Source organism: Pleurodeles waltl, chromosome 8 (assembly GCF_031143425.1).
Source record: "Pleurodeles waltl isolate 20211129_DDA chromosome 8, aPleWal1.hap1.20221129, whole genome shotgun sequence".
Classification (NCBI taxonomy): Eukaryota; Metazoa; Chordata; class Amphibia; order Caudata; family Salamandridae; genus Pleurodeles; species Pleurodeles waltl.
Genome location: NC_090447.1, coordinates 1,139,365,146 through 1,139,389,576, shown reverse-complemented (window position 1 = coordinate 1,139,389,576; position 24,431 = coordinate 1,139,365,146). Strand labels below are relative to the sequence as shown.

Here is a 24,431-nt window from a genome sequence, read left to right as displayed (position 1 = left end):
GACTTAGCGTCATATTGCTAAACTTTTCAAACGTGTGTACACTTTTTTTTGTTTACTGGAACCACTGTCAGTAGTGCACTGTGACCTTAAAACGTTTATTTACAGTGCTCATCTTAATAATGAAGGATTTTCATGAATGAACCATACATACAAGTTCAAACAGCATTAACAAATGGGCACACATTACCTCAACTGCAGATAGTTCCTTTCTATGTAAACTGGCAGCCAAAGGGTTTGTGCTGCAGGGGGTTGGGCCTACTTGTCCCAAGGACAAAATAAACAAGAAAACTTGTTGCCCTTGGCCCCAAACAATATGTCCTGGGAGTCGGGTGATAGGAATTCCACATCTCTGAGATATGAGGAGGCTTTTGTCAAGAAGCATGCATTACAAACATTTGTTTTCCTACTTGTCATCATATTCATAGCCATTCCAGGTACCTTTGTCCTTGATTTTTTGTCTCTTTTTTTTCTTCAATAGGATTCATTTTGGACTCTTTCTTCTGGAAGATGTAATGAAGGGCTCTTTCTCAACTCTGATTTAAGACAACTTTTGGTGCCTTGTTTTTTGACTTATGCATTTAATACCGACAATCAACAATTGCAGTTGTTGACTAGGAGAGTTTTCTTGTAGTTTTTGGATGCTTCCTCTTAACTGGGATACTCTGAAGAAGACATTTGACAGCTTTCCTAGGTATATATACTAAGTGCAGGGTGGCACCACGTCTCCTGTGGGTAGTACATCTCTATAGAAAATGTCTAGGTGCTGTGTCTGAAATGCATAGAGAGTGTCCCAAAGCGCAGTGCTGAACCAACTCCACCTTGTTTATACACACAACATGATGGTGTTACCACAGACCTACCTGTTTACTGTTTTAACTCTATCCTTTGGAGGCACCAGAATAAAATGTATATTTAGCCTACCAATAGGTAGTTTTAGCTCACTCCACTTACAAACATCTAGTACTCTGTATCCCTCACTCGTACTTGTATTCTCTCTAGGGCTCTAGACCTGTCACTGCAGTGTTTGTTTGTGTAGTTTTAAACTGCCTAATTCAACTTGGCAAGTTTACCCACTTGCCAGGCCTAAACCTTCTCTTTTCATACATGTAAGGCACCCTTAAGGTAGGCCCTGGGTAGCCCCAAGGGCAGGGTGCAGTGTATGTTTAAGGTATATAATAATATAATGTATATGACCTAACAGTGAAATACTTCCAAATTCATTTTTCACTGTACAAAGCCTATCGTTCTCATAGGATAATATGGGGCTGCCTTTAAATGTTATTAAACTGCAGATTCCCTTTGGGAGCAGATAGAAATATGGAGTTGAGGGTCACTGAACTCACAATTTAAAAATACTTCTTTTGGTAAAGTTTTTAGATTGTCTGTTTGAAAATGCCACTTTTAGAAAGTAGGTATTTTCGTGCTTAAACCATTCTGTGACTCTGCCTGTTTGTGGATTCCCTGTCTGGGTCAGTTTGACATTTGGGCAGTTTGTACTTCTCCTCTAGACAGTGACACAAAGGGAGCTGGGGTGTAGTCTGCATATCCTGATGAGCCATCTCGGCTGGAGGGGAAGAGAGGAGTGGTCACTCACACCTGAAAGGGTTGTGCCTGCCCTCACACATTGCAATCTCCAACCCCCTGGTGTGTGTCTGGGGCCTGGCCTGGGCAAGGCAGGATCTTACAAGCAAGAGAGGCTTTCCTTTGAAGTTTGCCTACTTCAGAGGCAGAAAGGGGTATAAGTAGTGGACTCAAAACCCCTGAAAATTAGATCACTTCTGGAATCAAGAGGAACCTCTGCCAAGGAGAAGAGCTGAAAAGAAGTGCTGCCCCTGCCTGTGACTGTGCTTTGTTAGGCTATCCTGCAGTTGCTGCTTCTGCCTGTGAAAGGGGACAAAGACTGGACTTTGTTGTGCATTCCTGCTTAATAAGAATCTCCAAGGGCTTGAACTGAGCTTGTCTCCTGTTGTTGAAGTTTTAGGGCCATCAAAGACTTCCCCTGCCAGCACCTGGACTCTCTGATGAGAAAACTGCCCTGCCAAGTGGTGCCCTATTCAGTCCCTGGGCTCTTGAAAGGTGAAGTTGGCAGACAAGAACATCATATCCACACACAGAACTCCGTGCTTGGAAATTTTCGGTGCACCTTCCACAACATGGCTGATAAACGAAGCGCCGCCGGCTTCACGACTGAAATCGATGCTCCACCTGCATCGCGGCTGGGAGATCGACGCAGCACGGCTGGAGAAGCGAGGCGCAACACCTGCTTACAGTGGCTGATAATGACGCAATCCCAACCAGCGTGGTTTTCTGATACCGTGCAACCAGATTTTCCACTCATTGTCCCTGGGCGTCCAAGCCAATCCGACTCTGCGCAGATCTGAGGTGCCCATCTGGAAATCAACACATCGCTCTCTTGTGATGGAGAAAAACAACGCATCACGGACCTGACCAGAGAAGGAAGCAACGCACAGCGTCACTTGCAAGTGAGGAATCAACGCAGCGCTACCCTTTTCCGACACACGCTTGCCCATGTGGCTTTATTTCTGACGCCAGCCAGGTACTTTTTGTAACAACAGCATTCTCACATGTTTTCTAAGGATTAAGACTTTTTATTCTTTTGAAAATTCATATCTTGACTTGGGTATGTTGGATTTTTGTCATTTTGTACTTGTTTGATTTAGATAAATATTACCTTTTTTCTAAACTCTTGTGGTGTCCATGTTGTAGTGTTCACTGTGTTAATGTGTGTGTTGGTACAGATACATTACACATTGCTTCTGAAGTTAAGCCTGCCTGCTCATGCCAAGCAACCAAGGGTGTGAGCGGGGTGAACTGAGGGTTATTCTCCTTTACCTGACTAGAGTGAGGGTCCTTGCTTGGACTAACTGCCAACCAAAGATCCCATTTCTAACACCAATGCACCCAGAGAAGAACTTAGCCAACATAATGACACAATGTTTTCCTGGATTCATGAAATCAGTCATCAAACATAAAGTGGAAAGGTGAGAAACCTTTCTCTTGGGTTGGTTACCTTGGGATCTAAAAGTCTTGGGCTAATAAACTCAAACAAATAAAAATGTAGGTACAAAAAATTTGAATGTGCACAATTAGCTATGTGAGGAACTATTTTTGTGACAATAATAGCAAATATAGTTTAAATGTAGGAATTATATAAATAACAAATGTAAGAAAATGAGAGGGATGTGAGCCCTCAGATGAAAATCAGTACGAAAACAAATATGAAAAAACAATGGAAAGGTGAAAGGAAGTAATAAAAGAATAAATAGGTTTAAGGATAACGTTAAAAGAAGGAAAGACATATGTGTGGGACTTTCCCCCATAAAAAGTAGATTCTAAATCTAACCTCAAACAAGCATTTGCAATGCAATAGGTCTAGCATTGGTGAGAGTTGTAGCTATTGGCGTTGTAAATGACAATGTCTTTTACCTATGTGTTTTGGATTGGGGTGTAGTGGATGTATGCTAGGTGCCACAGCAACCCTCCCAGGCCTGTTGCTGCACGAGAGAGGACACAACAAGGCCGCCATCTTGAGAGTGTTTTTGCCTCATTCCTACAGACTGGCTGAGATATTATACACAGGAGTGCAGAGGGTGATGTGGAAGCACTCTGCACCTGTGGCAGCGACTGTGGTGGGTATTCAAGGTGGTGCCTCTTCAAACAGGAAGCGGTGCTGTTGGAGCGCTGTTTTAGACAGCGCTTCCGGAAGTGGCAGACAGGGATTAGCCATGTGTATGTCTTGATCCTGCTTCAATAGGAACAATCCAAAGTGAACTTCCAGGCCATGTTTCCGTCAGAAGAGAATACAAGCCACCCCAGACAAGTTTCTGCCCTGATGGCTATCAGTGAGGGGCACTTTTTGGTGCCATGGCACAGTGAATAAGAGATCTGCATCTGGGGCTACCCATCGCATTTAAGACGTTTAACTTTGAAAAACAAAGTGGCTAGGGGGATTCTTGAGTTGATCTGAGACAATACCATACGTGCAGATCGTGGGAGTAGAGATCCCTGGCATGGTGTGATAAACCAGCAGGTAGAGCTATGCTTGTGGCTGCTGCCAAGCATAGGCGGTGCAGAATTAAGTGAATGAGCACATAGGTATTGTTAGTCTGATCAGACTGTTGGAATGGCTCATTGTAATAATACCACACAGCAGATGTGTGAGGGATAGGTTTCTGTTAACTGTGGGGTCTCGGAGCAGAAGGGTGGAAAGAGCCAAGCTCTAGTATGTACTGTACAGCTAGAGTATGATGGCGTGCGAAGGCTGGATAAGGCAAAGGGGAGTCAGCAAGAGAAATCAGGGTAGAAGATGAAATTAAATTGCTGTTAAATCCTTAAAACTGGAGAGTGACATTGGATGTGGCAGACTAATTGTTATGAGTGCTCAGGAACGCATGTTGAAGTTTAGGAGTGTTGTGATGACATATTTAGAAGTGATATGTGCCTTGTATCTGTGAACTGGAGTAAGTGGTCCTAAGGATGTACAGTGCAGTTTATTGAAGAGGTGTTGTAGGGAAGTAAAAGAATGGTCATGAAGGGAGGGAATTCTTACATGTATCTTACAAGTGGCACACGGGATGACAGGACTTTTTTTTTTATAGATGTTCGGTATGGGAGGTGGGGGCTATCGAGGTGTTAAACCCCAGCTCCCTCTGTATATATGTTATAAGAATAGACAAGATGTATTTGTCAGTGGCAGTATTCGCCTTTTTGTCATTTTAGCACATTCATTCTGTGTGAACAAAAGTTTCTCCTTTACTACCAGCGTAGCACATGAATACAGCAACTGAAAGTTCGGCAGTTAAACTTGCACAGTGCTTGCCACATTGTAGCACCTCTTTGGCGCTTTTGTTTAGTAACTTTAAGGCATTTGAGCTACTACCACATTCTTTGTTGAAATGTATGAATTAGGCTGCAAATTGTGGATTATGTGATAGTTGTTGTAACCACATAACCATGCAGGAAGCACAGCAGCTGTAACCCCACATTGCAGCGGCCCTGTTAATTGGATAGCGGAGTGGACAGCACGTTGGTTTGGTGGTGAGGTGGCAATTTCTGCAGTGGCTGGCATCTGTACAGTGCAGAGTGGTATTCGTTATTGTGGGACTGCAGCTGGAGTGATATTAAAGATGAGCACGGTTAATGTATTGTATCAGGGCTTTATATATAGGGTGACTAGATTTTGAGGAGCAAAAACCGGGGCAGGTCAGACATACAAGAAGGACTAAAGACGTTACTCTCACTTTTATATTTGTCCTGTCCCGTTTTTTTGCCTAGCTTTGTGAATGTGTGCCTATAAATGTGTGTGTGTGTATATATATATATATATATATATATATACACACACACATTTACAAGACTACATATATGAAATAAGCTATGGATTGACCTCCCACCCTGCACCCCCAACCCACCCCCACCCACCTATCTCTTCTCTCCACTCCTCTCTCTGCTGGGAGCAGATGGGACTCTATTGCCTGACAGTAACAGATAAAATAATTTAATTATTTCAGCCTTTGTAGGCCTCTTTAACGTATGCTTACCTCGATGATCTGACCTTTGTCCCAAAAACCGTGACATTTATTTAATAATCTGACCTTTGGCCTAAAAACCGGTACATTTATTTAAAATTAAGAGACACGTCTGGACACCGGGGCAGTCCTCTAAAAACCGGGACTGCCCGGGGAAATCCGAGATGTCTGGTCACTCGATTTATATAGCGCTTTAAGTGCCTGCCCAGTATCACGATGAGGCTCTGTGAGTATACAGACATAAATAAGTTAAGCCATATTCGACAGTGGCCGTGAACAGAGTGAACTTCTGCATCAAAGGGTATTGTCCTAAGAGGTGATGCTTTGTCTATGTTGGCCTTAAAGCCCTCTTGGGAACTTGGAAAGCGCCCGGATAATCACAGATTTATTTGCAGAGGTGGGAGTCACACAGGGCAGAACTTTTGATTAAAGGGGGTTGTAATCGTAGAGCTGCCTCGATGTCACATCATTACTAGTTCCAATATTACACAAAGCTGCCACTTCCTGGCTGTTAGCAGAGCCAATTTAACGCCTCGGGACATTTAAAATATCCTTGTCTTCTAATATACTTCATTAACGTGATACAAATTAACAAACCCTTAAAAAAAGTGTTGGTGCTTTGCCATAATCCCAGGAAAGTGAAAATCTGCACGGCAACATTTTACAGCCCATCCGCAATACTCGTCCAGCAGCTTTATTGGCTTGTCAACTTTTGACGATTGCACTTCGGTTATTATTTAAATCTATAATTCTGCTGCTGCAAAGGATGTGCAAAACTGTCAACTTCAAGAAAAGTTCTTCTCAGGCCTCATAAAAATATTTTAGAAGAGACTGTGGTTCCCGCAGTGCTGTTCACTTAAGTGTAAATATAGACGGAAGGTCGGTCAGGGGAAATAAAGATCTGGCGAGGGTCTCTTGAGGAATAGAGTGGGTTTAGTGGAAACGCGATTGTTCATGTACAGGTGCTGCAGGGAACATTTAAAAACTGAAGTATTTTATAGGTTAATGTTATTGAAAACAGAGGGCAAGATTATGGGGGTCATTCTGACCCTGGCGGTAATTACCGCCATGGCGGAGGTCGGCGGTAGCACCGCCAACAGGCTGGCGGTGCACCGCTGGGCATTCTGACCGCGGCTGTTCAGCCGCGGCCAGAAACGGAAAGTCGGCGGTGTACCGCCGACTTCCCGCTGCCCTTGAGAATCCTCCGCCGCCATGGGGATTCTGACACCCCCTACCGCCATCCGGTTCCTGGCGGTTCTCCCGCCAGGAACAGGATGGCGGTAGGGGGTGCCGCGGGGCCCCTGGGGGCCCCTGCAGTGCCCATGCCAATGGCATGGGCACTGCAGGGGCCCCCGTAAGAGGGCCCCACGAAGAATTCGACGGGTGCAACTGCACCCGTCGCACCTTCCCACTCCGCCGGCTCCATTCTGAGCCGGCGTCCTCGTGGGAAGGGTGTTTCCCGCTGGGCTGGCGGGCGGACTTTCGGCGGTCGCCCGCCAGCCCAGTGGGAAAGCCAGAATGACCGCCGCGGTCTTTTGACCGCGGAGCGGTCTTTCGGCGGGAACCGCTTGGCGGGCGGCGACCGCCATCCGCCGCGGTCAGAATCACCCCCTATATTTGGATGTGAGTGAAACTATTTATATATATATTTTTTTAAACTTAAGATGCCACATTAATAAACCAAGGCTGTCCTCGCGGAGCCCCAACATCCGGAGGTGTGTTATCTTTGTAAACGCGCCTATCTTCTCTGGTTGGAGTATCTGGTTAAACGCTATGACATGATCTAATTTCGGAGCAGTGTCCGGTAAACTGGAACAGCACAACACGGTAAAATGTTTGTAGGCTACTTTGTGATTGCCATGTGATTGTCACCCATTTGCTAAGAATAAAGACCCTCTTCCTAGATGACGCGTAAACACACACACACACTTTCGCAACCCCCGAAAAAGATCACAGCATGAACAAGCATTTTTGCGTGCATTTCAACAAAATATACACCACGATTAGTAGTCCAGGTATTGCACCATTCATAGTCCGTGGACCACTGGGCCCAAAATGCATGGGCGAGGCCCACACACGATACCAGATCAAAACAGAGAGAACACTGCTGGGGCATCAGATAGAAATACAACAGGCACATCAGGGGAAAGGGGGGGCACCTCAGCTGGATGAGTGCACGACGCCAGGTCCACGAGGGGGCTCCATGCCCATTGATGTATCCTGGGGAGTGCAAAGCCACAGTCTCTCAAGTCTCTACAGTGGGTGGTTTGCCCACTGTTCAATACTGGGGAGTGCAAAGCCACAGTCTCTCAAGTCTCTACAGTGGGTGGTTTGTCCACTGTTCAATCCTGGGGAGTGCAAAGCCACAGTCTCTCAAGTCTCTACAATGGGTGGGTTTCCCACTGTTCAATCCTGGGGAGTGCAAAGCCACAGTCTCCCAAGTCTCTACAGTGGGTGGTTTGCCCACTGTTCAATCCTGGGGAGTGCAAAGCCACAGTCTCACAAGTCTCTACAGTGGGTGGTTTGCCCACTGTTCAATCCTGGGGAGTGCAAAGCCACAGTCTCTCAAGTCTCTACAGTGGGTGGTTTGCCCACTGCATTATCCTGGGGAGTGCAAAGCCACAGTCTCTCAAGTCTATACACTGGATGGTTTGCCCACTGCTTTATCCTGGGGAGTGCAAAGCCACAGTCTCTCAAGTGGATAACAGTCTCCACTGGTTCTGGAGGGGGACTGGTGCCCAGAGTGCTTCATCCTGTGCAGGACAGAGGTAGTGGATGGATCTCTCCACTGGTTCTGGAGGGGGACTGGTGCCCAGAGTGCATCATCCTGCCAAGGACTGAGGTAGTGGATGCATGTCTCCACTGGTTCTGGAGGGGGACTGGTGCCAGGAGTGCTTCATCCTGCCAAGGACTGAGGTAGTGATGCATGTCTCCACTGGTTCTGGAGGGGGACTGGTGCCCAGAGTGCTTCATCCTGCCAAGGACTGTGGTAGTGGATGCATGTCTCCACTGGTTCTGGAGGGGGACTGGTGCCCAGAGTGCTTCATCCTGCCAAGGACTGAGGTAGTGGATGCATGTCTCCACTGGTTCTGGAGGGGGACTGGTGCCCAGAGTGCTTCATCCTGCCAAGGACTGAGGTAGCGGATGCATGTCTCCACTGGTTCTGGAGGGGGACTGGTGCACAGAGTGCTTCATCCTGTGCAGGACAGAGGTAGTGAATGGATCTCTCCACTGGTTCTGGAGGGGGACTGGTGCCCAGAGTGCATCACTCACCCTGTGACGGTCCCTGTTGCGTCAGTGCCCCTGCCGCTTATGGGCTAGCGGTGCTTGACTTGGCTGTGCTTGCCCTGTTCAGTGGTGCTTGACTTGGTGGTCCTTGCCCTGTTCAGCGGTGCTTGCCCTGTTCAGCGGTGCTTGACTTGGCGGTCCTTGCCCTGTTCAGCGGTGCTTGACTTGGCGGTCCTTGCCCTGTTCAGCGGTGCTTGACTTGGCGGTCCTTGCCCTGTTCAGCGGTGCTTGATTTGGCGGTCCTTGCCCTGTTCAGCGGTGCTTGACTTGGCGGTCCTTGCCCTGTTCAGCGGTGCTTGCCTGTTCAGCGGTGCTTGACTTGGCGGCCCTTGCCCTGTTCAGCGGTGCTTGACTTTGCGGTCCTTGCCCTGTTCAGCAGTGCTTGACTTGGCGGTCCTTGCCCTGTTCAGCAGTCCTTGCCCTGTTCAGCGGTGCTTGACTTGGCGGTCCTTGCCCTGTTCAGAGGTGCTTGACTTGGCGGTCCTTCATTGCCCAGCTGGGCTGGGGCTGGCGGTCCTTCATTGCCCAGCTGGGATGGGGCTGGCGGTCCTTCATTGGGCAGCTGGGCTGTGGCTGGCGGGGTCCTCCTGGGCGGCTGGGCTGTGGCTGGCGGAGCCCTCCTGGGTAGTTGGGCTGTGGCTGGTGGGGCCCTCCTGGGCAGCTGGGCTGAGGCTGGCGGGGCCCTCCTGGGCAGCTGGGCTGAGGCTGGCGGTGCCCTTCTGGGCAGCGACGATGGGGCTGGTGGTGGCCTCCTGGGCAGCAACGATGGGGCTGGCGGTGGCCTCCTGGCCAGCGGGGATGGGGCTGGCGGTGGCCTCCTGGCCAGCGGGGATGATGGCGATCCTCTCCGCCGCGCTGCTCCTCCCAGACTTTACGGGTTTCTTCTGCCCCTTCCCCACCTTGGGAGGAGTCACAGCTGAGTCCACACTCCGCCCGGGACCCCTGTGAGCGGCTTGGGTGGCTGGAGTCTTCCCCCTCTCCCGGTGGGCACTGGCCAACTTCTGGTTCTTCACAGGGGGGGGGACTGGCTGTGCTCTGGCTCCGTGCTACACGGGCTGTCCTGGTGGCCGGTGCACTCCACATACCTGTGTCAACAGGTACCACTGGTCCCGTTGATTTTGTGGCTGAGGTGCTAGATCAGGACCTATGAGTTGGACGGAGGGGGATGGTGGGAAATAGGTTAAGGGTGGACAGGAAAAGTTGTTTGGAGACACTGGGACGGGTAGCTGGAGGGGGTTTGGGAGTGGAGGAAGAGGTGGTGGTTGTAGGAGGTGTAAGTTTCGTGGCTTTGGGTGCAGGTGCATGCACTGGAGGCTGTTGTGAGGTGGATGGCTGTTGGGTGGGTGTGTGCCTGCGTTTGTGTATCTTGGGAGGGGGCGTCACAGACACACTGGGAGAGGACACAGGGGACGTGTGAATGGTAGTGGGGGTGGTGACTGCACGTGAGCGGGGTGTGCTGGTGGGTGTGCTAGTGCGGGACGTAGTGGCTGTAGTGGTAGTGCATGCAGGTGTGAGTGAAGACAAGACTGGGAGGGAGGAGGGAGACGACGAGGAGGGGGACACAGTGGAGGCAGTGGATGTTGGTGTGTCTGTATGTGTGTGATGCTTGCGTGAGTGCCTGTGGGATGTGTGGTGCTTATGTTTGCCTGAGCTTCCCTTGTGTGGTGAGGTGTGTGCAGGCTGGTCTGATGGTGTGCTTGGGATAGGCAGAGGTGCAGGGGATTGGGTCTGGGTGGAGGAAGTTGGAGGGGGGAGGCTAGACACAGGGACAATGGCTGCCATCAGTGCTGAGGCCAGAGTTTGAAAGGTTCGATGAAGGGCAGCCTGACTAGAATGAATGCCCTCCAGGAATGCATTTGTTTGTTGCAACTCCCTTTCTACACCCTGGATGGCATTCAAAATGGTAGACTGCCCAACAGTGAGGGACCTGAGGAGGTCAATGGCCTCCTCACTGAGGGCAGCAGAGGTGACAGGGGCAGGGGCTGAGGTGCCTGGGGCAAAGGTGATGCCCACCCTCCCGGGTGAGTGGGCACGGGCACACGCTGAGGGGCTGCTGGGAGGGCGGTGCTGGTAGGGGGGGTGGCGGCTGTACCTGTAGTAGTGGGGGGCACAGATGTTGCCGCCACCACAAGGGAGCTCCCATCGGAGGACGAGTCTGTGTCGCTGGTTTCAGCTCCTGTCCCCGCCGTGGTGCTCCCCTCGCCCTCCGTCCCACTGGTGTATTCAGAGTCCGTAGTGTGGCACTCCATGGCCATATGGGATGCAGCTCTCTCGTGCTCCGGTGCCACTGCTCCTCCGCCTGATGATGCTATGCACACAAGAACAGGGAGACCGCAAAAAAAGGGGGGGGAAACAGAAGAAAGACATGTTGAGTGCATGGCTTACCGCTACCGCTGGCGGACAAGACAGACACAGCAGCCCCGTGCACTACATCGCGCTGTTGGGCTCTACAGTGCAATTCCTGGGAAATGGCCTACGAGGGTATGGATGACATCTGCACACATAGATGACACAGGTGCATGAATAGCTGTACTTGGCACTCTACAGAGGTGGGGGGCCACAGGGCCATGCCTTACGAAGGGGCCAAGCCTACGGAACTCGCCCTGGCCTAGGGAAACTCACAGCCCTCCTCCCCCAACCAAACACCTCCACTGCGCGCTAAGTCAGCTGAATGAGAGTGTACTCACCCCCTTGTGTCTGCTGTGATGCCCTCAAGCGCCCATCCAACTCCGGGTAGGCCACCGCCAGGATACAGAACATCAGGGGGGTCATGGTTCGATGGGCACCCCTTCCACGTTGGGAGGCCATCCCCAGCTGAGCCTCCGTCGTCTTCTTGCTCCAGCGGCGAATGTCCTCCCATCTTTTCCAGCAGTACGTGCTCCGTCTGTGGTCGACCCCCAGGGTCCGGACGTCCTTGGCGATGGCACGCCAAATATCCTTCTCCTGGTGGGCGCTGACCTACATGAAATGTACAGGGGAAGAAGAGAAGTCATTATCCACTGCGCTGTCAAAGTGAGTGGCCCCCATCCCTACCCTTGCAATGTGGCACATGCACCCACCGTCTTTCATGCACTCAGAACTCTGCCCCCTTCCTTCATACAACCAGCCCTCTCCACACAGGCATAGCCCATACAGCATGCTCCCTGTGTACTTACCAGTTGGTCTGGAGGACCGTAGAGTAGCGTGTACTGGGGGAGGACCCCGTCGACGAGCTTCTCCAACTCCTCCGATGTGAAGGCAGGGGCCCTTTCCCCAGACGCACGAGCCATTGTCTCTTCCAGACCGAGGTCACAGCAGCACTTGCAGTGTAGGTACTCTCCTGTCGAAGATCAGGTATCGAGTGATTCAACAGATAGAAAATAGTGGTCACGTCCGCGGCGGTCACGTCCGCGGCGGTGCGTACCATTACCGCCGGCGTACATCGTCATTGACTCCTGGGACCCATAGGGTCCAATGTTAACCAATGCAGCATTGCGCCGCGGTCTTCGACCGCCTATCGCGACGGTGTACAACGCCAGCGCAGTTACCTCATATCCCATTGTCCCACTTTACAGGTCAGGTAGCCGCCATTTCAGGGGCCCACATGGCTCTATTTTTAACTGCGTCACACATACCTAGGCCTTGCCTCAACACTCATACAGGGCAAATTTCGGATTAGGATTCGTGTTCTGTGTAAACTGTGGGTACATACCTCAGAGTTGTTTGACTCGCTGTTGTCCTTCATAGGCACCGTCCGCTGGGACATGTGAGGAGATGGCGGAATCCTCCGGTGTACCGACCGCTGGTGGACCTGTTGACAATGGAGGAAAGAAATTTGATATTCACCTACAGGTTTGACCGTGCCACAATCCAGGAACTGTGTACCCAGTTGGAGCCAGACCTGATGTCAGCAATCCGCCATCCCACAGGAATCCCCCCTCAAGTGCAGGTGCTATCAGTGCTCCATTTCCTTGCAAGTGGGTCATTTCAAACAACTGTGGCCATGGCATCAGGGATGTCCCAGCCTATGTTTTCCAACGTATTGTCCAGAGTGTTGTCTGCCCTTCTGAAACACATGCAGAGCTACATCTTTTTCCCTCAGGTGGAGGATTTGCCTACAGTGAAAGGTGACTTCTATGCCCTTAGACATATCCCCAACATCATAGGTGCCATTGATGGGACACATGTGGCATTGGTATCCCCCGTAGGAGTGAATAGGTGTACAGGAACCGGAAGAGTTATCATTCTATGAATGTACAGATGGTATGTTTGGCAGACCAGTACATCTCCCATGTGAATGCCATGTTCCCTGGCTCAGTGCATGACGCGTACATCATGCGGAATAGCAGCATCCCTTATGGGATGGGTCAACTCCAGAGGCACTGTGTGTGGCTATTAGGTGACTCTGGTTACTCCAACCTGTCATGGCTACTGACCCCAGTGAGGAATCCCAGGACAAGGGCAGAGGAACGCTACAATGAGGCCCATGGGCGAACTAGGAGGGTGATCGAGCCGACCTTCGGCCTCCTGAAGGCAAAGTTCCGGTGCCTCCATATGACAGGTGGATCCCTGTTCTACTCACCAAAGAAGGTGTGCCAGATCATTGTGGCCTGCTGTATGCTTCACAACTTGGCTTTGCGACGACAGGTGCCTTTTCTGCAGGAGGATGGTCCAGATGGCGGTGTTGTGGCAGCTGTGGAGCCTGTGGACAGTGATGAGGAGGAAGCAGAGGAAGAAGACATGGACAACAGGGACTCAGTCAACCAACAGTATTTCCAGTGAAACCCAGGTGAGATTACATTCCTGCCTACTACATGTACTTTTACACTTCTACCTCTATCCTGTCTGTCTACTTCACCCAGTGTATGGTCACTGAGTTGTCACTTTCCCTTACGGTTTCACAGGTGTGGGTCCCAACGTGTGTCATCTGCTTGGATTCCTCATGGACTAGAGCTGTGTGACATAGGTATGTTGACATTACTATTTCAAGAACCTTTTTGTCACTGTAATTGCAAATTCACTATATCGAAATCACAGACAGACTCCAGATCTTTTGGTGCTTTACGTGTGTTTATTTAAATACAAAATATTGGAGGGGGAAGTTAAATGGTGAGGGGTGATGGCGGAGGAGTGTCCATGGCAGAGTCCAGTCTATTAGTCTCACAGGTGCATTGCCCATATGGGCATAGGAAGTGGAGCTGGGGCAGTTTCAAAATGGACAGGGTGACAATGTGGGACAGTGGGATGACAATCAGGGTGGTCTCATTTCTTGGCGGGGGTCTCGGCATCGTGCTCTGTCTTGTTCCTAGATCTCAGGGACCGTTTGCGGGGTGGTTCTCCGTCTGCAGGGGGTGGGGTGCTGGTGTAGTGGGGCATCCTGTCCACGAGCGCCGGCGGAGGTGGTGGGAGTTCATCGTCCATGCTAGTGTCAGGGGCCCCTTGTAGTGCCACAGTGTCCCTCCTGGTGTTGAGTATTTCTTTCAGCACCCCTACGATGGTGCCCAGGGCGGAGCTGATGGTTCTGAGTTCCTCCCTGAACCCCAAATACTGTTCCTCCTGCATGCGCTGGCTCTCCTGAAACTTGGCCAGGACCGTTGCCATCGTCTCCTGGGAGTGGTGGTATGCTCCCATGATGGAGGAGAGGGCCTCGTGGAGAGTGGGTTCCCTTGGCCTGTCCGCACCCTGTCGCACAGCAGCCCTCCCAGTTCCGCTGTGTTCCTGGGCCTCCGTCCCCTGGACCGTGTGCCCACTGCCACTGCCCCCAGGTCCCTGTTGTTGTTGGGGTGGTGGGTTATTCTGGGTTCCCTGTAGTAGTGGACACACAGCTGATTGACGTGTCCTGGGGACAGAGGTATGGGCCCGCTGGGTGGGTGCTGTGCTGGTGTTACCAGAGGGGTGAAGGTCTGTGGTGGCCTGTGCCTGTGTGAGGGGAACCGACTGTCCCGAGGCCCACGATGGTCCGGGCTGGTCATCTAGATCCAGGTGGACAGAGGTGCTGTCATCACTGTGGGCCTCTTCTGTGGGTGGAGTGGGATGTCTGGACCCTCCTGTCTGGTGACGTTGGGTAGTGGTCCTGTAGAGGTGGAAAAGCACGATTATTGCATATGTGTGTGTCATGGTGTGCAATAGGTGGGTGAGCGTGTACCCCAGTGCTGGCATTCCTGTGTGGGGGCTTGTGTGTTGATGGTTTAGGGGGATGTATGGGTATGTGCAGTGGGCATGCTTTAGTGATGGGTGTCCATGCGTTGTTGTTGCATGCAGGGCTTGGTGTTGGGATGGGTGGTTTGTGATATTGGTACATATGTGAGGAGTTGGAGTGTTGGGGGTGAGGGTGGGGGTATGTTTTGGCATGCAGGTAGGGTGGGGGATGTAATAGTTAAGATTTGTCTTACCAGAGTCCATTCCTCCACCTACTCCTGCGAGGCCCTCTGGATGCAGAATCGCCAAGACCTGCTCCTCCCATGTTGTTAGTTGTGGGAGAGGAGGTGGGGGTCTGCCGCCAGTCCGCTGAACCGCCTGGTGGTGTCTTGAGACCATGGAACGCACCTTCCCCTGTAGGTCGTTCCACCTCTTCCTGATGTCCTCCCGATTTCTTGGGTGTTGTCCCACTGCGTTGACCCTGTCGACTATTCTTCGCCATAGCTCCATCTTCCTTGCAATTGAGGTGTGCTGCACCTGTGCTCCAAATAGCTGTGGCTCTACCCGGATGATTTCCTCCACCATGACCCTGAGCTCCTCCTCCGAGAACCTGGGCTGTCTTTGCCGTGCCATGGGGTGGTGTAGGTGATGTTTGGGGTGGTGTGTGGGGTGATAAGTGTGGTGATATGTAGTGGTGTGTGGTGTTTTGTGCGTGGAAGTTGTGTGGGTGATGGTGTTGTGTGCCTGTGGAGGCTAGTTTGTGGATGGCGGTGTCTCTCTCTGGCCTTCTTTCTGTAATACTGGTCGTAGGGGTTTGTGGGTGATGTGGGTGTGTGTTTTATATTGTAATGGGTGTGTGGGAGTGGGAGTGGTGTGTGTATGTGTATCAGGTGTGTGTATTTCGATTTTTCCAATGTGGCCTTGTTTTGTAGAAGTGTGTGTATTTTGAGCGCGGCGGTGTGTACCGCCAATGGAATACTGCAGTTGAAAGACCGCCGCGTGGATTTGTGTGTCGTGATAGTGTGGGTGGATTTCTGTTGGCGTGACGGTGGAGGATTTGTTTTCGCCAGTTTATCACTGACCTTTGGTGTGGCGGACTTGTGTGGGTGTCTGAATTTTGTCCGATTCTGAGATGTGGGTCATAATAGCTGTGGCGGAATTCCGCGGCCGCAGCAGTGTGTTGGTGGTCTTCTGCACGGCGGTAAGCGGCTTTTACCGCCAATGTTGTAATGACCGCCATAGTGACTCGTAATTCTCAAAAATGTGCACAGATGTGTCTAAACAATCCATCAAATCTACATAAGTCAACATAGTTTACTTATAGTCCCTCGCCATCAGTCTTCCATCACACATTCAGCTCTAATGTATTAATTTCTCATGTGGAATCAAAATTATCATTATTAATACTGTTACATGCGAGTTGATGGTACGAAGGCGAACACTGGAAGCAGATTGTAAGGTACAAGTCTCTATATTTATTGTGAAGAAGACAAGTTCGTCGGAAGAGAAAGCATCCCGACCTCCATCTCTGACAGCAACCGTTCACCCCCTTCTACATTCCACTCCGATCCTCGAACACTCTCATTCAACATTCTTGCCACGCACAACCATTCTAAGCACCTGGATATAACAAATACTTTTGAAACACATATTTCACTGTTTATGCTTGGAAATCACATTTTATTTATAGAGGTGAATGAAACCCCATATATGCTTGCTTATTTCACTGTTTATGCTTGTAAATCACATAAATCACATTTCATTTATAGACGTGAATGAAACTCCCTTTTACCCCACTTGTATTAAATAGTTTAATTCACATTCTATTTACAAACAACTTACATTAACTACATTTCAGTTCCTTCAAAAATGCTTCCATCTAATCATTGAGTGATGCAATTAATTGTTTTATGCCTAAATCAAAATGGGGGGGTTCCTCTCACTTCTCACCAAGTATTTGCTGTTCCTCACAAATAGAACTGGGGTCCTCAGGACTCCAACCAGGTCCTTATACGTTCTTCAAATAACACAACACTCCAGGGACATTGTGACAATGGGGTCAATCCTTCTGTAAGTGAAATGACAAACAATGTCAACCTGCCACTTCGATCTACATAATGTGATTTTATCCCATCACTACTAAATGCCTTCTCTCATCTACTCTCATCTTCAATCAGACAGAGAGTCACAATTACATGCAAGTATCTTAAAACGCCCTAATCTGTAGACTCTCACCCACTTTCACCTCCTGTTGTGTAATATTGCAATAATCTGATTCACCGTCCTCAGTAAGCAAAATTTGATTGCAATCATCTCCCTCTTATTTAAAGTCTCTGCAACTGCACAATTCTATTCTCCTTAATTGTGCTCACCTATCCATATCGGGCCCTATTTCTCAGAATATTTATGCACGGCATTCCGCAAATCACTACTCTCCTGGCCGCCATACTTTCTCATTCCCTAAAAAACTAGATTGTCAACTCTCTTTACAAGCTGATCAAAGTGCTCCTCTCTAGTTGGCTGCCGAATTTCGTTGTTCCTTAAAAAAACTAGAGCATCAGCTCCCTTTTGATCAAACTGCTCCTCTCTAGCCACACATCACTATTCCATAAATGGGTTATCTACATGGTATAGAACTTGGTCATCAAGAGTCAAGACATACAAATTTGCTACACTCTGTGTGTAGGTTGCTCCCATGCTGACACCTCTTGTTTGTATATATTTCTTTTGAATATTATACATTTTCCATCGTAATTAGCCAGATGATCTCCATACTTAATCCATTGGAAATAGACTGCATGTTATCTCGCTTTTCAAAGTATCTCTTTATATTTCCAAGGCTCTCTCGTACAGAATATTAGTATATAGGGATTCTATATCACGTCACCAACACATCTTTCCCTATGTTGAATTGAAGTTCTTCTAATCTCTTCAGTACAGCCATACTATCCTGATACAAGATTTCATCTTCAGGACAAATTCCTGCAAGAAGAACTCAACGTATTTACTCAGTGGTTCTAGCAGTGAGTTAATCCCAGACACTGTATGTCGGTACAGGGGATCAATGATGTTCTTGTGTACCTCAGGCAGTATATACACCACTGGGATCTGGGGGCTTTTGTATCTAGGAACTCAATTTCTTTATTATTCTCTGGTCCTACTAAAATCAATTTATTAATCTCAACCTGGAGCCTGTTGTTGGGATCATAATGTAGAGGGGTGAAGTTATCAACTTCTTTTAGAATTCTTAAAACCTTTTCTTTGTATTGTTCTGTATTCAGCAAAACTACTGCACCTACACCTACACCTTTTTAACAATAAGGCAGAGGTCTTTTTGGAGTTGGTTAAGAGCTAGATATTCTTTTTGGGTTCAAATTATAAACCAATCTCCTGTGTCTTGAATATCTTTTAGTGTCTTTGATGCCCATATTCATTATCTTTTCAAACATTTTCAAAGGTAGAAATTTCATAAGGTACATCAGTTATCGGAGGATAAAACCTACATTTGATTTTAAACCCATTACATCTCTTTCTTGTTGAATTTCATCTTGTAATTAAAAAAACCTTGAGTCTTATTTTTATAAACAGTCTCTGCATGTCAAATTGTTTTTAGAAAAATCATTCTTTTTCCCAAAGGAAAGACTCTCCTCAAGGACTGCAGTCTCATGCTGATCTAAAGTTTTTTTGGAGAGGTTAAAGCTACATTCCTCCATACGATTTCACAAAGGCCTAGTGTATCAGCATTTTTAGTGACTGATATACTTGACAGAGTTCTTACGGTGGACTACTTATATCCCATTATGTTCACTGATTATCTTCAAGTCAACAAGTAGGCTCCAGGGGTGTAGTCAAGATGGCGACATAAAGAGAACCATACTTCTCTCCTCTGCACTGCCCTATAAACAAACGGCACTAATGGGGGTTTGCGGGCCCACTAACTTAGCCATTTCCTCATATTTAAGCCTACGGCATGGTGTAGAGCTGAGTGAGTCCCAGACCAACACAGTAGGACGGAGAGGGAAGCCAGTACCATCATACCTGATTTCTGCATCAGGGAGTGGCCTGTCTGGGTGCCATATGACATCACATCCTGAATTGATGCACCCCCATTGGGTGCACGATTCACAGAATGCCTCCCGAAGGGCACACCAGAGCCTTTTGGTGGTGGAACGCAGCCACGGAGAGAGCCCAGAGCCTTCAGATCGAGAAGGCGGTTCTAAAAGCATCTCTGCATGTCAAATTGTTTTTAGAAAAATCATTCTTTTTCCCAAAGGAAAGACCCTCCTCAAGGACTGCAGTCTCATGCTGATCTAAAGTTTTTTTGGAGAGGTTAAAGCTACATTCCTCCATACGATTTCACAAAGGCCTAGTGTATCAGCATTTTTAGTGACTGATATACTTGACAGAGTTCTTACGGTGGACTACTTATATCCCATTATGTTCACTGATTATCTTCAAGTCAACAAGTAGGCTCCAGGGGTGTAGTCAAGATGGCGACATAAAGAGAACCATACTTCTCTCCTCTGCACTGCCCTATAAACAAACGGCACTAATGGGGGTTTGCGGGCCCACTAACTTAGCCATTTCCTCATATTTAAGCCTACGGCATGGTGTAGAGCTGAGTGAGTCCCAGACCAACACAGTAGGACGGAGAGGGAAGCCAGTACCATCATACCTGATTTCTGCATCAGGGAGTGGCCTGTCTGGGTGCCATATGACATCACATCCTGAATTGATGCACCCCATTGGGTGCACGATTCACAGAATGCCTCCCAAAGGGCACACCAGAGCCTTTTGGTGGTGGAACGCAGCCACGGAGAGAGCCCAGAGCCTTCAGATCGAGAAGGCGGTTCTAAAAGCATCTCTGCATGTCAAATTGTTTTTAGAAAAATCATTCTTTTTCCCAAAGGAAAGACCCTCCTCAAGGACTGCAGTCTCATGCTGATCTAAAGTTTTTTTGGAGAGGTTAAAGCTACATTCCTCCATACGATTTCACAAAGGCCTAGTGTATCAGCATTTTTAGTGACTGATATACTTGACAGAGTTCTTACGGTGGACTACTTATATCCCATTATGTTCACTGATTATCTTCAAGTCAACAAGTAGGCTCCAGGGGTGTAGTCAAGATGGCGACATAAAGAGAACCATACTTCTCTCCTCTGCACTGCCCTATAAACAAACGGCACTAATGGGGGTTTGCGGGCCCACTAACTTAGCCATTTCCTCATATTTAAGCCTACGGCATGGTGTAGAGCTGAGTGAGTCCCAGACCAACACAGTAGGACGGAGAGGGAAGCCAGTACCATCATACCTGATTTCTGCATCAGGGAGTGGCCTGTCTGGGTGCCATATGACATCACATCCTGAATTGATGCACCCCATTGGGTGCACGATTCACAGAATGCCTCCCAAAGGGCACACCAGAGCCTTTTGGTGGTGGAACGCAGCCACGGAGAGAGCCCAGAGCCTTCAGATCGAGAAGGCGGTTCTAAAAGCATTTTTGATTAATCTGGACCTAAGTGAATTTCTGGGGAGGAGGCACTCATTTTTTTGGCCCTAAATATTGACACTGAATCTTGGATTGTGAGACGTATGGAACTCCAACACACTCTGAAATCATGCGTGACAACCCTCTGACCCCATGGGTTACCATGCCTTTGCTGTCTTGGTGAGAATGAATGTCTGAATGGGACCTGATTAAAATTGATGATGATTATTGCTAACGATCTGGGTTTGAAAGCCAAAGCTAAAAGTACTCTGTGGACTGTAGTTTCAGTGTCTTCCACAAAATCAGAAAAGGAACCAACTGTCAAAGACATGCTCACTAGGGCAAGTTCTCAACAGGTAGAAATGTAAATCTCCTCGCCCCCTGAAGCACTAAGTGATGGTATATCTAGGGATATGGAACACCCTGATGCCCTGATCACTAGATATTTTATGGAGGAGCTGTGCTTGGGCACTCACTAAGACATTGCCCATCTGCAAGAGAATGTCGCGAAACATTTACATGACATCAAGTGTGATGTGACTACTGTGGGACACAGAGTTCGGATCTTGGAAAAATCAAAGAATACAAGAGAGAATGAGATGGACATGATGGGTCAGGAAATATTTATCTTACGGGACCAGAGTTTTGAGCCACTGTAAAGATATGGAAAACTGTTTAACAAAACAGGCCATCTGAATTAGGGGTGCCCCACTGAATGCACAGGCGGGGGACATTGAGGCAATGTTAAACAGCTTTTCATCCTCATCTTGCCAGGCCTGGTCAGATCTGACATTATTTTTGATCAGCTACATGGAACAGGGCCTCCGATCTGCAGATCCGGCATTGTCCCGAACATATTTTACCTGTGTGCATTACTACCAGCAAAAGGAAGCAATTGTGACGGCCGCATGAGAAAAAGGACCAATAACTTTTGAGGAGGCTACTATACATTTATTTATTTCAAGGTTTATTTACTATTTCTCCCCGGGAAAGACACTGGTTTTGCCCAATCACCACTTTTTTTTAACTACAAAGGGATCAAACATCGATGGGGCTACCTCTTCAGACTGATGTTCCATTGGGAAGGGGCACAGCCTCAAGTCTGTTCGATAACCAAGGCCCCAGAGTCATTGTGGCTGGAACACAGGGTCTCGCTATATTCGGACCACATTGAACAGACACACAGAAGCTTAGGAGCACCATATGGCATGTGGTTGAATGTAGAAGAAACAAAGCGAAGTTCTTGGCTGAAGTTATTACTTCCTAGAAGAGAGCGGTCCTTTCACACCCCTGGGAATCAGAACTGAAAATTCATAGATTTCGAGGGATACTGAATGCTTTCATGTGGCAATATAAGTGTTCAATATTGTCTCAGAGATAGCTCTTCTCTCTTGCAACATTCACAGGACTATTCCATGTATGTATTTCGAGACTAGAACAGCGTATTCTAGCAGCTCTCCGCAAGAAGGCAAAATGGGTTTGACATATGATTTTGACTATCACAAATGTATCTTGAATAAGCTAACAAAATTTGCCGCCATCCATGAGTCAAATCTAGCCAAAATGCCAATCCTTCAAAACAGAAGGCTTTGTGATGCTCCAATCATTACCCTATTGTGATGCTAGCAGCATTACCCGTGTCATCTTTCACACTGCTAGAGCTAAGGAAGTCAGTGTGCCTGGCAACAACTAAAGGACGGGGGTAGGGGGGGGTCCTATCCATTAGCTTTTTTGCTAAAGCCTGTGAATGGGGCACCTTTTACTAAAAAATGACTGAACCACATTCTGACAGGACCAACATGCTGTCATCTTTTAATCTGGCTGCCCGAAGTGCTCATATCTGATGTAAGAAACACACCATTTTGGCAAGGTCAGTGGACTTTTGTTTTGTGGTACTTTGGGGCATGTGGGTGCAATATGGCGTCTTCATCTTTTGTGTTTAATACCACCAGACACAGACTTTGGGTTTTATGATCCCACAAATGCTCAGCATAGTTTATAAGAGATAGGCAGCTATTGCACCTGCACTAAGTAGTGAAATATATAACAGTCCAAAAGGTCAGTTGTACTTCAGTTAACAACTTGACCCTGTAATTTCTAACTGCACTCACATGGTTTGCCATATCAAACTATCTAAACTTCTTCCTGACCTTCATAGATTTAGGTGCCTATCTTCATAAGGCTTAATGACTGTGTAAGAGTTGAGTGAAGCCCATGATGCAGCTCCTGCAGAGCTTTCTCTTGTGTTTTGTAAGGGGCGTATACAATTTATCTTTTGAACTTCTAAGGAGGCTGATAAAGCTGCATGGAAACATTGAAAAACGTGTTGGCTGAGAACTCAGTCTAAAGAGACCGAATATCTTCGTATGATCTTCTGGAGATTTGAACGGCTTTCATAAAAGATTTTGGACTCAAAAAGAGAGGATTGCCTGCTGAAATTTCACAAATATGTACATTTATCTATATTGTGTAGTAGCGTTATTTGGGATTTTAATAAACAGTGGTATTACTTGCAAAAACGTTTTTCATGGCCTGAGCTAAAATCTGAGAACCTTAACATAAACATATTTTTTCTAAAAAAAAAAAAAAACAATAGATTGCCTCCTATTAAGTATTTTCCATATTTAAGTATTTTATTTGATATTTCTTTTATGTCAACATTTTTTCCATGTAATCTTTGATTCAAAGTCAGTAATTATTTCACAGGTCACATATTGTCTTTGCCAATATGCTTCATGATATGTAATGACTATATCAAAAAGTAATTTTTTTCGATCCATTTACTGGCACATCTCGCCCCTGGCAAGAGTCAGTATTATTAAAATTGTTGCATCAGGCATGAAAAACTACCTGCGATCGTGAAAAAAGTGCCAACATTATACAGAAGTTTATCTTTTATTTAGCACCCTTAATACAGGAGTATTGGAAGGATTGAGTTTGTTAGCTCTTTAATGGTTGAAGAAAAGGATGTAAGAAGCATACAAATAGCATAGCTCACTGGTGCTTGAACCGGGGAAAATTAAGAATGCAGAATAAAAATATTTCAGAATTTGAATCCCTTTTCTTGGACTTGTATTTTTTTGTATTTACTTAAAAGTTAACTAAGCTCGGAGGCTGACAGATTGAAGTGTGAAAGTGGGGATAGTATGTGATAGGTAGTACTTCACTCAATACCAATATAACACTAGAAACAGTGTGTGTGTGGGGGGGGGAAGGTGCTTTGTAATATTACTTAGTGTGGTTCTAGAAATATACTTACCTGGTTTGATTCACTATGTTTGTAAGAAATGTATCATGCAATATAGTACACAATGTTTTCCTATTAGTTTGATTTATTTCAGTTAATCTAGAAGGCAGCCAATGGAAAACATTTCAAATGTATTGAACAAAAAAACAAAACAGCGTGTGAAAATATATAAACACTCCCCCGCCCCCATCTGTTTGGCCTGATTTTACAGAGAAAGGGCAACATTAGAAGAGGAGCTGAATTTTATTTAGCCACGTTTTGTATTTTCTCATAACTCACTGCCCAATTCCCCAGCACCCCTCCCCCATCACAAAACCTACTTACAAAGGGAACATAGCACATTGATTGCACACCTTTATTGATATCAGAAATGTAGTCCTAAATTCAGTTCTACAGCCTTGTCACTTTTGACCCAATGACTTTGCCCTCCTCCCTCATAAACCATGGGAAGGAGGAATTCATGTCTTATAAACATAGGTATTATGGGACATACATGACTATCCGTGTCTACAAACCTTTTTCATTACTCGATAAGATTGTCTCATCCATCTTATGTACTAGACCAATAACATAGCTAAATGAATTAAGCATGCCCCTTACATGTTTTTTTTATAATCAACTTGTTCTACTACTTTATATCTTTCAGAGGGGATTGATAAAATAAGGCTCCTGTAGATGGGTACCATTAACATTTGTTGTTTACAGCACACTGAAGCCATACTGTTTTACATTTTGATTGATG

At 47.4% G+C, this 24,431-nt stretch overlaps 1 protein-coding gene across 1 annotated transcript in view; it reads left to right on the top strand.

Annotated features, from left to right (window-relative positions):
* The window catches only part of TRIM13 (tripartite motif containing 13), a 322,462-nt gene that overhangs the window by 56,510 nt on the left and 241,521 nt on the right, over positions 1–24,431 (top strand). The window lies entirely within an intron of this gene.